We start from the raw sequence: 15,989 nt of genomic DNA, 5'->3' as shown, positions 1-15,989 counted from the left end.
GTTACCTCACTCAAAATGATCTTTTCTAGTTCCCATCATTTACCTGCAAATTTCATAATTTCCTTATTTTAAATTGCTGAGTAGTATTCCATTGTATAAATGTACCACAATTTCTGTATCCATTCCTCAGTTGAGGGGCATCTGGGTTGTTTTGCATAGAACTCCTACAAACACAGTTGAGCAAAAGTCCTTGATGTATACTTAAGCCTCTTTTAGATATATGCCTTGGAGTGATATAGCTGGATCTTGAGGTAGCACTATTCCCAATTTTCTGAGAAAGCACCAGATTGATTTCCAAAGTGGTTGTACAAATTTACATTCCCACCAGCAATGGAGGAGGGTTCCACTTTCTCCACACCCTCTCCAGCATGTGTTGTCACTTGAGTTTTTGATCTTTGATATTCTGATGGTGTAAGGTGGAACCTCAGGGTTGTTTTGATTTGCATTTCCCTGATGACTAAGGACATTAAACATTTCTTGAAGTGTTTCTCTGTCATTTGATATTTTTCTATTGAGAATTCTGGTTAGCTCTCTGCCCCATTTTTTTAATTGGATTACTTGACTTGTTGCTGTTTACCTTCTTGAGTTCTTTATATATTTCAGATATTAGCCCTATGTCACATATAGGGTTGGTGAAGATCCTTTCCCAGTCTGTAGGCTGTCCTATTCTCAAGCTGTACTACAGAGAAATAGTAATAAAAACGGCATGGTACTGACATAGAAACAGAATGGTGGATCCATGGAATCAAATAGAAGACCCAGAAATAAATGCACATACCTACAGATATTTGATTGTTGACACAGAAGCCAAAGCCATACAATGGGGAAAAAAGACAACATCTTTGTCAAATGGTGCTGGTCTAACTCGACGTCTACATTTAGAAAAACTGCAAATAGATTCATATTCATCACCCTGCCAATACTAAAGTCCAAGTGTATCAAAGACCTCAACACAAAACCAGACACACTAAACCTGTTAGAAGAAAAGGTGGGAAGAGACTTGAACTCATTGGTACAGGAGACAACTTCCTGAACAGTATACCAGCAGCACAGGCTCTAAGAGCAACAATCAATAAATGGAGCCTCATGAAACTGAAAAGCTTCTGTAAAACATTATCCCCCATTTTTATTTGGTTTACTCAGTTTGTTGGTATTTAACTTCTTAAGTTCCTTATATATTCTGGATATTAGCCCTCTGTGTTCTATTTTAGCAGCTTCTGAAATGGTGAAATGAATTCTTGTTAGTTGGCTACATAGACAATCTGGCTCGTAGGAACTAGTGTTTCCAATCTGTTCCTGTCTGGTAGAGCATACCTCCTAGATTTCACAATAAGACCTAACCCCACAACCTCAACTTCTTTTTGGCTTCAATATAATCCATGCAATTATTGATCTTGTTTGTTCTTGTTAAATCAGTTAGCTGCTCTTTGTAGCTTTCTTCATTATATGGAATTGTTGGCTCTGTTTTTCAGAAGAGCAGGCAAACCATAAAATGATAGAAACTTGACAGCAGAATATTCAAACAAATCAAATAAATAATACATTAATTTCAGTAACGACTTAAATGTTTCATCCATTCAAAGTATTTTTAAATGAAAGTATCTGTAATGTACTTTTTTCCCCCCAGAGTGCAAAATATGGCATTACTGCTGCTTCAAATGCATTGAAAGATTTTAAGTTCTGAAGAGGAATTGCATTTTTGGATTATGATATTAAAAATGGCAGAACAAAAAAATATAATTTATAAATAAGAATATATTAATCTAAAGAAACAACCAGTGGCTACATTCAAAGCAGAAATCAATTGTTTCTGCAATTTTCAACTTTTACTGAAACAAAATTGAAGTTGCCAAGTTTTTGGAATTAGATTTATATATATATAGAGAGAGTGTGTGTGTACCACTGAGTTCAGTGTTTGGAGGCCAGGTGTAGACATCTGATTGTCTTTCTCAATCTCTCTCCTGAGATTTTTAGTAAGAGTCCATCACTGACCCTGGACATCAGCAACTGTCTTGACTACTGGTCAGTGAATTACAGGGATCCTCCTCTATCTGCTCTTTTAGCACTGGGATTATAGTACAGCCCAACATTAGACTTTTTACATGGGTGTTCTGATCAAAGTAAATATAATATCCCAAAGGCGAAAGTCTTTAAATATTGAGTCATTTTAGCAATGTCTACATATTATAGACATAACTTTTTTTGTGGAAGTGATGTTACATAGAAAATAGAATTTCTGTATCCATCATGACCTATCTTCCTGTCTATGTTAGATATAAATTATGATTGTCTGAGATTTTTAAGGAAGTACATATTTTTTCTCTCTCTCTGTCTTTCTCTTTCCCTGCAGCTTCTCTCTACAAGTGTGTGTGTGTGTGTGTGTGTGTGTATTTGTGTATGCTAATAGATGTTGTATCCATGGTTAAAACATTGTCTATACAAATGAGCTATACTCTAGCTCATTTGGGATTTATCTAACCCAAATCTGGGTTAGATAACAGACATACACTATAAATTTGCATGAAATTTATTATTAAGCTAACATTTCATTTTCAAAAGGAGATTTAAAAATCCTCACACATGTTGTTCAACCAAATGGCAATCAAGCATTTAATCATTTTAATTCAAATTGTATTCTGTATATTTTTTAAAAACTTTGTTACCATCGGGTAAATCTTTCAGAATGTACAGCCAGGTATCAGCTTTTCCCAACCAAAACGCTCAGAATGCCAGCAGATCGCATCTGCAACCTAGAACCAGGGCTCCCTTGCTTTTCTGTGACCCACCTCTCTGGTGTTCTTTTCCCCCCGCCTCTGGTGTTCTTACCAATGTCTTTGGAAAACATCTTGATTTATAACTTTCTTTATTCTGCCCCTCTAAAAACTTCATGGACGTTTGAGCCCATTGGAACATGGAGTGTGGGAAAACCTGAATTTGTGTCCCTGGGCCACAGTCATTTATGGCTGACTCTAAATAAATTCTTTTCCCCTTGGAAAAAAAAAAAAAAAAAAAAAAAAAACTTGAAAGACCCTGGAAAACATGAAAGAAAAACTAAAACATCAAAATAGTAACTCACATAAGCACACACTGTAAATCAATGTATGTACTTCAAAATACAAATGAGCTAATTTTTACATTTAATAATTTTTTGATACTTTGTAGAAATAAACACTCACTGAAAACTTAAGTTTTCCTTAGTCAGTTGAAAATGGTCCAGAATTCACATATGAATACATAAGAACTTTTAGCATTCAATATTAAAATACATTCATTCAGTGTGCAGCAGAGACATTACTCATTTCATGTTAACCCTTTCAGTAATTATAAGCAAAAGTTATGGGCCCGCCGCCAACAGAGTGAATGGTAAATTTCATGCTATGCATGAATTTTTCTATATAAAAATGCCAGTTAATACCAGTTGGACTTGGGTGGTTTACCCAGGTCTCCTTAATTCTTCCTTTCTGGCCCTTTCAGGCATTTTTCCTAACCTATCTCCATATATTTGTGATACTCAGCCATCTTGCAGAACCGAGGACTCGACCAGAGACCTTAACACTTTGCTGTAAGTGTAATGCATGGTTCAACTCTCATCAGAGAAACATTTTCTTCTGTCAGGTGATAATTATCACTTAGACCCGCAACTGGGCAATGAGCAGATTGAGATTCTGTGGAGTGTTCAGCAATAAATGGGATTCCTGTATCATACCTTCCACACAAGACTCAGGAAACTATGTGGAAAGGGGGACAGAAAGATTGTTAAGAGCCAGAGATGATGGAGGAATGTAAGGAAAAAGCTTCTTCCAGATACAAAATGACTGATACACTTATGAACTCATAGAGACTCTGATAGCACCTATAGGACCTGCAGAAATTCAAAGCAAACAAAAACCTTACAAAGAGAAAGAAAAGTGGTACAAAGTTTTATCTCTAACAAACTATTTTCAATTGTTGCAGCTTATTTCTTCAATGGAGTGTTTATATCAACTGCACTGAAGGGCAGGAGCTGTCCTCGAGGGTATTTATCAAACACAAAATAGACACCATGTTTTTCGTTTGTTCTTGTTTTGTTTTCTGAGTGTGAGTGTTTGCCTGCTTGTATGTCTGTACATTGGTGCATGCATGGTGTGCATATTGGACAGAAGAGGGCATTGGATTGCTTGCAACTGGAGTTACATACAAGGTTGAGTCTCCCTATGGGTGCTGAGAATCGAGCCATGGTTCCACATGGTCATAGCTAGATATCTCTGGTATACATTTGTTTTTGGTTTTTTGTTTGTTTGTTTTTTGCTTTTTTATTTTTTTTCCCTTTGGGAATTTATTTATTTTGGGAAAGTAGTAACTTGAAGTAGGGTAGGGAGGTGGGAAGGATCTAGGTAGAGTTGGTGAAGTAGAAATACATGGCTGAAGTATTATGTGAAAACATTTTTAGAGGCAGTAAGTGTAAAAATGTATATATTACAATCTTTGTTTCCATAATATTAAATTAAACAAATTATAGAATTAAATATATTTATAAGCTTAGAAACAACTCTTGATATGTTTAACCAAAACTATTTTCACACTGTTAATTAAAACTACAAAGCATTCCTCATTTAGCAGGATTACTATGAACTTACTTCCTAGTTTCTTGTGTGTATACAGAGCACTATCTTAATTAAAAAGTCACAGTTCTAAAGAAAACCTCAACAGAAGTTATAGTAATTTGAAATTGTTTTGGTGATGTAACATAGTGATAAAGACCTGGCTTACAGAAAAAAGGGTCTGGGTTTGTACATGTATAAAATGAAATTCATTCAGTCAATCAGTCTATAACTGATTAAGGAACTAGAAAGATGCTTCAGGAGTTGAGAGTGCTTGCTACTCTTCCTGAGAACCTGTGTAGCGTTCTCTGTACTCAGGTCAGGTCATTATCAGCAGCCTGTAGACTAGTTCCATGAATCATGACATCTGCTGTCAATCTTACACAAATGGTGCTCATTTACATGGATGCCCCAAACATATACAGAAATAAAAATAATAATCAAGTAAATATGAAATCACAACACTGGGAAATTTCAGCATTTTGTATCAAACTTTAAATATAATAATACTATGAGAAACATATTCTGAAAGAATATAAAATTAGCAAGATGCTAGAGTGTATAAGAATCTTATAACATGAAATATATACTGGGTGATTCTTGTGATTGAATGACTAATAGCTGAATTAAGAAAGTATATCTTATTTTTATATAAAGTAATTCATATTTAATTTGTAAAAGATCTGAATTTTAAATGTTTTTGTTTTTTGTGCTTTAAGAGTTTTAGTACTTTTAATTGTGTGTGTGTGAAAGAGATAAAGTTTGTGTGTGTGTGTGTGTGTGTGTGTGTGTGTGTGTGTGTCTACATGCATAGGACTGCAGAGTCCCTGCAGGCCAGAGGTGAAGGATTCACTTGGAGCTGGCATTACAGGCAGCTGGACACAACCTCATGTCAATGCTGCGAACTGTACCTCTTCCATGCAGGAGCTGAATATGAGCTAGTAAGTGAGCTTTCTTTGTGGGCTCAGCTTCAGTCCCTACCTCAGCTTCATGCCTTGACTTCTTGTCATGATGGACTTGAGCAGTAGGTAAAAGCCAAATAAACTTTCCTTACCCAAGTTGCTTTTGGTAATTGTTTTTTGCTTCTTTTTCCTCTCTTTTGTTAATTTTATTTTTGATATTGTATTTTAAATATATTTATCTGTCTAAACCCTCCTTTTCCCTTCATACTCTCTGTCACAACCTTGCTTTTCTCCAATTGTTATTGCATGCATATATTTCTTTGTACCTACACATATATCCCTAAGTTTAACATGTTGTGTCCATTTAATATTACATTGTTTTAACACTGATCATTTAGCACTGGTCACCTAATTGATGTGCTCTTGCCTGAGGAAGGCAGCCTCTCCCACTCCCACCTTTACTTTGTTAACTAATGTTTTTTTTTTTTTTGTTTTTGTTTTGTAGGGTTGAGAACTAGGAGGGTTTTTCAAAAACTTTTGCATGTTCATCGTGTAATCCTTGTTCAGCTCATTGCTGGGTAGTCACATTGATAAGAATTTACAGGTATAGTTTCTAATTTTATTAGGAAACATAATATCACAGCAAATTCACTGATCCTATGACTCTTACAGTCTTTGCACTCACCTCTCTGCCATGTTTCCTAAGCATTAGGTGCAGGAAGTTTGTGTAGATATTTCCATTAAGAATGGGTTTCATGACTCTGTTTTTGTTTTTGTTGTTGTTGTTTGGTTGTTTGGTTTAGTTTGTTTTGGTTTGTCTGCTTTTTTTGTAAGAATTTATTCCTAAATGCCAAAGAAGAAGAAAAAAATAAGATGCCCTACAAGTGATGAATTAACAAGAAAACTACAGTGGGGTAGTTATAAATATAATGCAACAATAAAAAGAAATGATGAATGGAGATACCAAAAGATGTGGTTGAACCTTAAATGTATGTGACTAATAGAAGACAGCCAGTTTGAAAATACCACATGCATCACAATTTCATCCATACCATTGATGGAAAGGCAAAACAATAGACAGGTAAAATATGATTGATTAATAGGAGTTTGAGGAAGGGTAAAATTAAATAGGTAAAGAGAAAAAGAAGTCTACAGCACTTAAAAAAATCTCTACATGCCAAAGGTATTTCTTTTTTAAATTAAATTTTTATTTTTATATTAATTACTGTTTAGTCACACACATTTTTATATTAATTACTGTTTAGTCGCAGCTGTAGTCCCTCCTTCCTCCCCTCCCAATCCCACCTTCTATTCCTTATCTCCTCCTATGCCCCTCTCCAATTCCACTGGATAGAGGAGGTCCTCCTCCTCTTCCATCTGATTCTAACTTATCCGGTCTCAGAACTAACTGCATTGTCCTCCTATGTGGCCTGATCGTAATCACTAAGCCTTATCTTCATCCTCTGAAAGGGATTTCAATAAAGCAAGTACATATCTTTAATGCATTACTATTTTATTCTACAAATAAAGATAAGTGAAGATGTATAAAAACATTTTTAATATTTAATATTTCTCTCAAAATCTCAGGATAATGAATTTTTTGGCAGGCTGACTTTTATGACTATTTTACATATATATATACATATATATATACATACATACATACATACATACATACATATATACATATATATGAGAAAGTTTGGTAAATAGTAGCTGCCATCTGTTTTAAGATTAAACTGGCAAAAGGACAGGACACACCACAGAGGGCCTCTGAAAGATTCTACCCAGCAAGGTATTAAAGCAGATGTTGACAATCATAGCCAAACTTTGGGCAGAGTGCAGAGAATCTTATGAAAGAAGGGAGAAATAAGAAGACCTGGAGGGAACAGGAGCTCTACTAGGAGAACAATATATCAAAAAATTCCAGGCACAGGGGTCTTTTCTGAGACTGATACTCCAACCAAGGACCATGCATGAAAATAACCTAGAACCCCTACACAGATGTAACCCATGGTAGCTCAGTGTCCAAGTGGGTTCCCTAGTAATGGGAACAGGAGGTGTTTCTGACATGAAGCCAGTGGCTGGCTCTTTGATTGTCTCCCCTTGATGGGGGAGCAGCCTTACCAGGCCACAGAGGAAAACAGTGCATCCAGTCCTGATGAGACTTGATAGTCTAGGGTCAAAGGAAAGGGGAGCAGGACCTCCCCTATCAGTAGACTTGGGGCAGGGCATGGGAGGAGGTACTGGAGGAAGGGTGGGATTGGGAAGGGATGAGGGAAGGGGAAACAGAGGGGATAAAAAGTGAATAAACTGTAATTTATAAAAATATAAATACATTTATTTTATTTTTTATTTTTATATTAATCACAGGATGTTTCCTTTGTATCCCAGTCGTAGCCGCCTTCCTCATGCCCTCCTAATCCCACCTTCTCTTCCTCGTCACCTCCCTGCCCCTTTTTTAAAAAGTAAAAAAGAGGTTAAACTGGAAAAATAAATAAAGCATGTTTCTTGGTTATATGATTTCTATGTTTTCACTTTACATAATGATGACAAAATAAAATTGAAGCAACTATTTCTAATTTTTCATGATAATTAGATGTAGAAAAAGCAAATATTCAAAAAGGACTGATGATAGCACACTGGTACAGTAGAAAATATTTCCTCATAAATTTCAAGGAACTACAATTCAGACACTGAAGATGATTTTTTTGATATTTTAATACGGTGAGTATGTGAACAGTGAGATCCCCTCAGCTCTCTGACCACTGTAGTTCAAATAGTGAATTTGACACATTGAAAGGTATGAGAGACAGTGAAGGCATTATTGGAAGACCTTTGATGTCTCCCTCAGGCCTAAGCATCCATATACACAGGTCCACAACCAGCAAGTCCAAATGCAAACATGCGCAAACACACGTAACCATACACCACACACCAATTTTTTTTACATGTATCATTGTTGGATATTTTTATTTACTGGTTTTTTAAAATTTAATTTTATTTTTTAGAATATATTATATTTTATTATTATTTTTTAATTTTATTTATTTATTTATTTATTTATTTATTTTCAATGCAGTTTATTCAGGAACCTTGAACAATCATCTGACCCTGGGGAAAGCCAGCCCACAGCTTAAATAGCCTCTGGGTAGCCAACCCCAGCATGCCATGTGGGCAATGCAGATAGGTCCACATACATGGAAGCAAGCCAGATCCTTGGCCTTAGCCAAATGTGGAGTTGTTTGTGACAGAGAGCACTCACCATCGGGAAGGTGGAAGGCAGAAACCAACACCATCTTTAAGGCATGGCGTTACACAGCTCTCTACAGTTCCCCCTTTTTGTTTTAGATGCATCAGGCAAGAATAGAGGTCTGATCTCTGATATTAGAAATAAATTGGGACTTTGTACTGATGTTCATTTAGGTGTCATCCACCCAAACAGCATCAGACCCGTCTGATACCTTTTTCTCAGAGGTGGGACCTGGGGCATCAACCCACATGCAATCAGACATGCTCTTCTCTGGGTCGAAAGCAGCTGACCCTGAGTGCAATGCTTAGCTTCAAATCCTGAGCGTAACATTTTAGCTTTTTATGGTAGCCAAATATGCTTGGGGAGACTGTCCTGCTTCAATGGCTGTAAAGGCCTGAATGGTCATGGCTGCATTACGCTGTTGTGAGACTCTAATCTTGCATATACACCACAGGCGAACCAAGGAGACCAACACCAGAAGGCCTGCTAACGCTCCCATGCCCGCCCATTCCTTCAGATGATTTATGGCTGCAGCAATCCATGATGATAATCCTGTGGCTAGTCCTGCGTCCACTGTGGTAGAATTTACTGTGACAATGGCCACTCTCAGCTGCTCCATCATAGTATTGAATTCTCCAGTCGAATTACCTAAAATATAGCTAGACAATTGTTTAGACAGATTGGAAGCACAGGAAAAATTCTCATGTTGTATGCTAGTGACTCAAAGTCCAGCATACTTTCATTGACAGCCAAGTAGAGCGATTTGCCATAGGGTATCAATTTGCTCCTGCACGAGGTCAATCCTCTGATTGAACACCATCAAGCCTCCTTTTAGTTGAGCATTAATTTCTTTTTGTACATCTAAGGCATGAGCTACATTGGCTAAAAGATTATTCGGGGTCTGAGCAGTCTGCACAGTATGATTCATGGCTAATGCCGCAGTGTTAGCTCCAACAGCCGCCAATGAGATGGCAGTAACAATGGCGGATGTAATTCCTCTGTATCCCAGCCATGTCCAATCCCTCATTCCCTCCCAGTCCCTCCTTCCGTCCCTCCCTCATCTCCACTGTGCACTTTCCAAGTCCATTGATGGGGGGGACCGACTCCCCATTCATCTGATCCTGTTTTATCAGGTATCTTCAGGACTGGCTGCAAAGCCCTCCTCTGTAGCCTAACAGGACTGCTCCTCCCTTGGGGGTGGGGAGGCCAAAAAGCCAGTCATTGAGTTCCTGTTAGAAATAGTCCTTGTTCCCCTCACTTTGGGAAACCAATTGGTTACTGAGCTACCACAGGCTACATCTGAGTGGAGGTTCTAGGTTATATCCATACATGGTCCTTGGTTGAATGTCAGTCTCAGAAAAGACCCTGTGCCCAGATATATTTGGTCCTTGTGGAGCTCCTATCCTTTCCCCATCAGACTAACTCCCCTTCTTTCTTATGATTCCCTGTACTCAGCCAAAGGTTTGGTCATGAGTCTTTGCTTTGAAAACACTGCTAGTTAGAGTCTTTCAGATGCACTCAGTAGACTCCTGTCATACGTTCAATGCACATCCCATCTGTCTTTCTAAACGAGGATTGATCATCTTACCCCATGTCCGCTCAATTGATTATCTTTTTTAGGTGTATAGATTTCATTATGTTTATCATATCTTATAGGTCTATATAAGTGAGTATATATCTTGTTTGTCTTTCTCCTTCTGGGATATTTCACTCAGAATGATCTTTTCTAGATCCCACCATTTGCCTGCAAATTTCATGATTTCCTCCTTTTTGATTGCTGAGTAGTATTCCATTGTGTAGAAATACCACAATTTCTGTACCCATTCTTCAGTTGATGGACATCTGGGTTGTTTCCAGGTTCTGGCTATTATAAATAAAGCTGCTATAAACATGGTTGAGCAAGTATCCCTTTTGTGTACTTGAGCAAACTTTGGGTATATACCTAAAAGTGGTATAGCTGGGTATGGAAGAAGCACTATTCCAAATTGTCTTAGAAAGCACCAGATAGCTTTCCAGAGTGGTTGTACCAGTTTACATTCCCACCAGCAGTGGAGGAGGGTTCCCCTTTCTCCACAAACTCTCCAGCATGTGTTGTCACTTGAGTTTTTCATCTTGGCCATTCTGATGGGTGTAAGGTGATATCTCAGGGTCGTTTTGATTTGCATCTCCCTAATGGCTAAGTATGTTGAGCATCTCTTTAAGTGTTTCTCTGCCATTCTATATTCCTCTACAGAAAATTCTTTGTTTAGCTCTGTTCCCCATTTTTTAATGGGATTACTTGATTTATTGCTTTTCAACTTCTTTATTTCTTTATATATGCTGGATATCAGCCCTGTCGGATATAGGGTTGGTGAAGATCCTTTTGCAGTCTGTAGGCTTTTGTTTTGTTCTGACAACAGTGCCTTTTGCTTTACAGAAGCTTTTCAGTTTCATGAGGTCCCATGTATTGATTGCTGCTCTTAGAGCCTGTGCCGTTGGTGTTCGGTTCAGGAAGTTGTCTCCTGTGCCAATGAGTTCTAGGATGTTCCCCACTTTTTCTTCTAAAAGATTTAGAATATCTGGTTTTATGTTGATGTCTTTGAACCACTTGGACTTTAGTTTTGTGCAGGGTGATGAATATGGATCTATTTTCATTTTTCTGCATATAGACATCCGGTTGGTCCAGCACCATTTGTTGAAGAGGCTGTCTTTTTTTCATTGATTTGATTTGGGTTTTTTGTCAAATATTGAGTATTCATAGGTGTGTGGGTTTATTTCTGGGTCTTCTATGCGGTTCCATTGATCCTCCTTTCTGTTTCTATGCCAATACCATGCAGTTTTTATTACTGTTGCCCTGTAGTACAGCTTGAGATCAGGGATGGAGATACCTCCAGATGATCTGTTGTTGTACAGGATTGTGTAAGAGATTCTGGGTTTTTTGTTTCTCCATATGAAGCTGAGAATCTTTTTTTCAAGCTCTGTAAAGAATTGGGTTGGTTTTTTGATGGTAATTGCATAGAATCTGTAGATTGCTTTTGGCAGGATGGCCATTTTCACAATGTTAATCCTACCAATCCATGAGCACGGGAGATCTTTCCATCTTCTGATATCTTCTTCGATTTCTTTCTTCAGAGACTTGAAATTTTTCTCAAACAGGTCTTTCACTTGCTTGGTTAGAGTCACACCAAGGTACTTTATGTTATTAGTGGCTATTGTGAAGGGTGTTGTTTCCCTAATTTCTTTCTCAGCCTTTTTGTCTTTGGTACACATGAGCGCTTCTGATTTTTTTTTTTTTTTTGAGTTGATTTTGTATCCTGCCACTTTGCTGAAGGTGTTTATCAGCTAAAGGAGTTCTCTGGTTGAATTTTTGGGGTCGATCATGTATACTATCATATCATCTGCAAATAGTGACACTTTGACCTCTTCCTTTCCGATTTGTATCCCCTTGATCTCCTTTAGTTGTCTTATTGCTCTGGCTAGGACTTCAAGTACTATGTTGAAGAGATATGGAGACAATGGGCAGCCTTGTCTTGTCCCTGATTTCAGTGGGATTGATTTAAGTTTCTCTCCATTGAGTTTGATGTTAGCTATAGGCTTGCTGTATACTGCCTTTACTATCTTTAGGTATGTGCCTTGTATCCCTGATCTCTCCAAGACTTTAAACATGAATGGGTGTTGGACTTTGTCAAATGCTTTTTCGGGATCCAAGGAGATGATGATGTGGTTTTTCTCCTTCAGTTTGTTTATGTGGTAGATTACATTGATGGATTTCCATATGTTGAACCACCCTTGCAAGCCTGGGATGAAGCCTACTTGGTCATGGTGGATGATATCTTTGATATGTTCTTGGATTCGGTTTGCAAGTATTTTATTGAGTATTTTTGCATCAATGTTCATAAGAGAGATAGGTCTGAAGTTCTCTTTTTTTGTTGGATCTTTGTGTGGTTTAGGTATCAAGGTGACTGTGGCTTCATAGAATGAGTTTGGTAGTGTTCCTTCTGTTTCTATTTTGTGGAATAGTTTGAGGAGAATTGGAGTTAGCACTTCTTTGAAGTTCTTGTAGAATTCTGCGCAGAAGCCATCTGGTCCAGGGCTTTTTTGAGGGGAGACTGTTAATGACTGCTTCAATTTCCTTGGGAGATATAGAGCTATTCAGTCTTTCTACCTGATCATGACTTAGTTTTGGTAGATGGAATCTTTCAAGAAAATTATCCATTTCATTTAGATTTTCAAATTTTGTGACATATAGGCTTTTGTAATATGACCTAATAATTGTTTGGATTTCCTCAGTGTCTGTGGTTATGTCCCTATTTTCTTTTCTGATTTTGCTGATTTGGATAGTTTCTCTCTGCTTTTTAGTTAGTTTGGCTAAGGTTTTGTCTATCCTGTTGATTTTCTCAAAGAACCAGCTTTTTGTTTCATTGATTCTTTGGATAGTTTTATTTGTTTCTAATTGATTGATTTCTGCCCTTAGTTTGATTATTTCCAACCATCTGCTCCTCTTGGGTGTATCTGCTTCTTTTTTTTCTAGGGTTTTCAGTTGGGCCATTACGTTGTTTGTATGTGATGTTACCAATTTCTTCTTGCAGGCACTTAGTGCTATAAATTTTCCTCTGAGCACTGCTTTCAATGTGTCCCATAAATTTGGGTATGTTGTGCCTTCCTTTTCATTGAATTCTAGGAAGTCTTTAATTTCTTTTTTTATTTCTTCCTTAACCCAGCTGTCATTGAGTAGTAAGTTGTTCAGTTTCCATGTGCGTGTCAGCTTTTTGTTGTTTCTGTTGTTGTTGATGTCTAGCTTTAGTCCATGGTGGTCAGATAGTATACAAGGGATTATTTCAATCCTTTTGTATCTGTTGAGGCTTGCTTTGTGACCCACTATATGGTTTATTTTGGAGAAGGTTCCATGTGGTGCTGAAAAGAAGGTGTACTCTTTTGAGTTTGGGTGAAACGATCTGTAGACGTCTATTAGGTCCATTTGATTTAAGGATTCTGTGAGTACTTTTATTTCCCTATTTGGTATCTGTCTAGTTGATCTGTCCCTTGGTGTGAGTGGAGTGTTGAAGTCTCCCACTATTAAGGTATTAGGATCAATGCATGGTTTAAGCTTTAATAATGTTTCATTTATGAATGTTGGTTCTCTTGTATTTGGGGCATAGATATTCAAGATTGTGATGTCCTCTTGGTGGATTTTTCCTTTGATGAGGATATAGTGGCCTTCCTTATCTTTTTTGATTAACTTGGGTTGAAAGTCTATTTTATTAGATATTCGGATGGCTACTCGAGCTTGTTTTCTGGAACCATTTGCTTGAAAAACAATTTTCCAGCCCTTTACTCTGAGGTAGTGTTTATCTTTGTTGCATAGGTGTGTTTCTTGGATGCAACAGAATGTTGGATCCTATTTCCGTAACCATTCTGTTAGCCTGTGTCTTTTTATTGGTGAGTTGAGTCCATTGATACTGATAGATAATAGTGACCAATGCATGTTAGTTCCTTCTGTAATGGAGTCGGTGGTCTTACGGTGTTTCATTGCTTGTTTTCTTTTCATTTTTGTTGGGATATTATCTGTATACCCTGTTTTCTTGGGTGAAGTTGTTTTCATTGGATTGGAGTTTTCCTTCTAGTATCTTCTGTAGGGTTAGTTTGCTGTGTAGATATTGCATAAATTTAGTTTTGTCATAGAAAATTTTGTTTTCTCCATGTATGTTGATTGAAAGCTTTGCAGGTAATAGTAGTCTGGGTTGACATTTGTGATCTCTTAGGGTCTTCATGATACTTGCCCAGGCCCTTCTGGCTTTCATAGATTCTGATGAGAAGTCCGGTGTGATTCTGATAGGTATACCTTCATATGTTACTTGGCCTTTTTTCCTTGCTTCCTTGTTTGCTGCTTTTAATATCTTTTCTTTGTTCTGTAGATTTAGTGTTTTGCCTATGATGTGCCATGATGTGTTTCTTTTCTGGTCTAGTCTATTTGGAGTTCTGTAGGCCTCTTGTATATTTATGGACATCTCTTTCTTTAAGTTGGGAAAACTTTCTTCTATGATTTTCTTGAAAATATTTTCTGGACCTTGGTGCCTGGAGTCTTCTTTTTCATGAATTCCTGTTATTCTTAGATTTTGTCTTTTCATAGCATCCTTGACTTCTTGGATATTTTGTGATTGGAACTTTTCTGATTTTACTTTTTATTTGAGAGAAGTATCGATTTCTGCAAGTGTGTCTTCAGCTAGAGAGATTCTCTCTTCCATCTCTTGTAATCTGTTGGTGATGCTTACTTTTGTGGTTCCTGATCTTTTCTCCAAGTTCTCCAGCTAGAGAGTTTTCTCATTTTGTGTTTTCTATATTGATTCTAATTCTGTTTTCATGCCTTGCACCATTTCTTTCATGTGTTTGAATTTGGATTCATGTCTTTCTACGATGGCCTCCATTTCTTTGTTCATTTCCTTTTTATATGCCACTAATTTTTCCTCTACTTGTGTATCTATTTGTTTGGCTATGTTTGCCTGTGTTTCTTTAAGGATTTTGTCTATTTCTTCTTTCTTTACCTCCAAATGACTGGCCAGCTCTTTGAAAGATTTGTTCATTTCCTCCTTATGAGCCTCAAATAATTGGGCAAGTATGGCTTTAAAATCATTTTCCTGTGCTTCTGCTGAATTGGAGTATCCATCAATTTTGGGGTTTGCTGGTGAAGTCCTGATGTTCTGATTTATGTTGGAAGTGTTCTTTCACCTACCCCTGGCCATTGGCTTACCTGAAACCTTCCCTGTTTGTTTTTGGATTCTGCAGATCAGACTGGTACTGTTTCTCTCTGGCATCTGGAGAATTCTTCAGGAAGCTGAGAACTCTCAGCGTGTGCTGAGGATTAGCTGTACCTGTGGGAGGAAAGTACTCAGGTAAAAACGGGGCAAATGCAAGCTTGCACGTGTGTGTGTGTGTGTGTGTGTGTGTGTGTGTGTGTGTATGTGTTAGTGTGCGTGGATGTGTGTCTCGAGGGACAGAGTGATGGCTAATGTTGAACCCTTGAGTGTGTGGGAGGGGCTCTGCACTGTATATGTCGCAGATGCTAGTGATGATCGCAGTGCAATTTCTGACATTAACTGCCTTAACTCCTCAATTAGACCCACAGAGCAGGAACTTCAATGTCCCTAGTGCCCCTCTGTTTCCCAAAGTGGGTATGTGGGTGGGAGGGGGTTCGATGCCTGTCTTCTGTTTTAGAAGGACCCAGAATCTGGGGATCTGCAGATTCTCAAGGGTGCACTCACTTACAGGCAGGTCACT

This window comes from Meriones unguiculatus, chromosome 2, assembly GCF_030254825.1.
Source record: "Meriones unguiculatus strain TT.TT164.6M chromosome 2, Bangor_MerUng_6.1, whole genome shotgun sequence".
NCBI classification, from domain to species: domain Eukaryota; kingdom Metazoa; phylum Chordata; class Mammalia; order Rodentia; family Muridae; genus Meriones; species Meriones unguiculatus.
The sequence above is the reverse complement of the archived record's forward strand: the minus strand, read 5'-3'. Positions refer to the sequence as shown.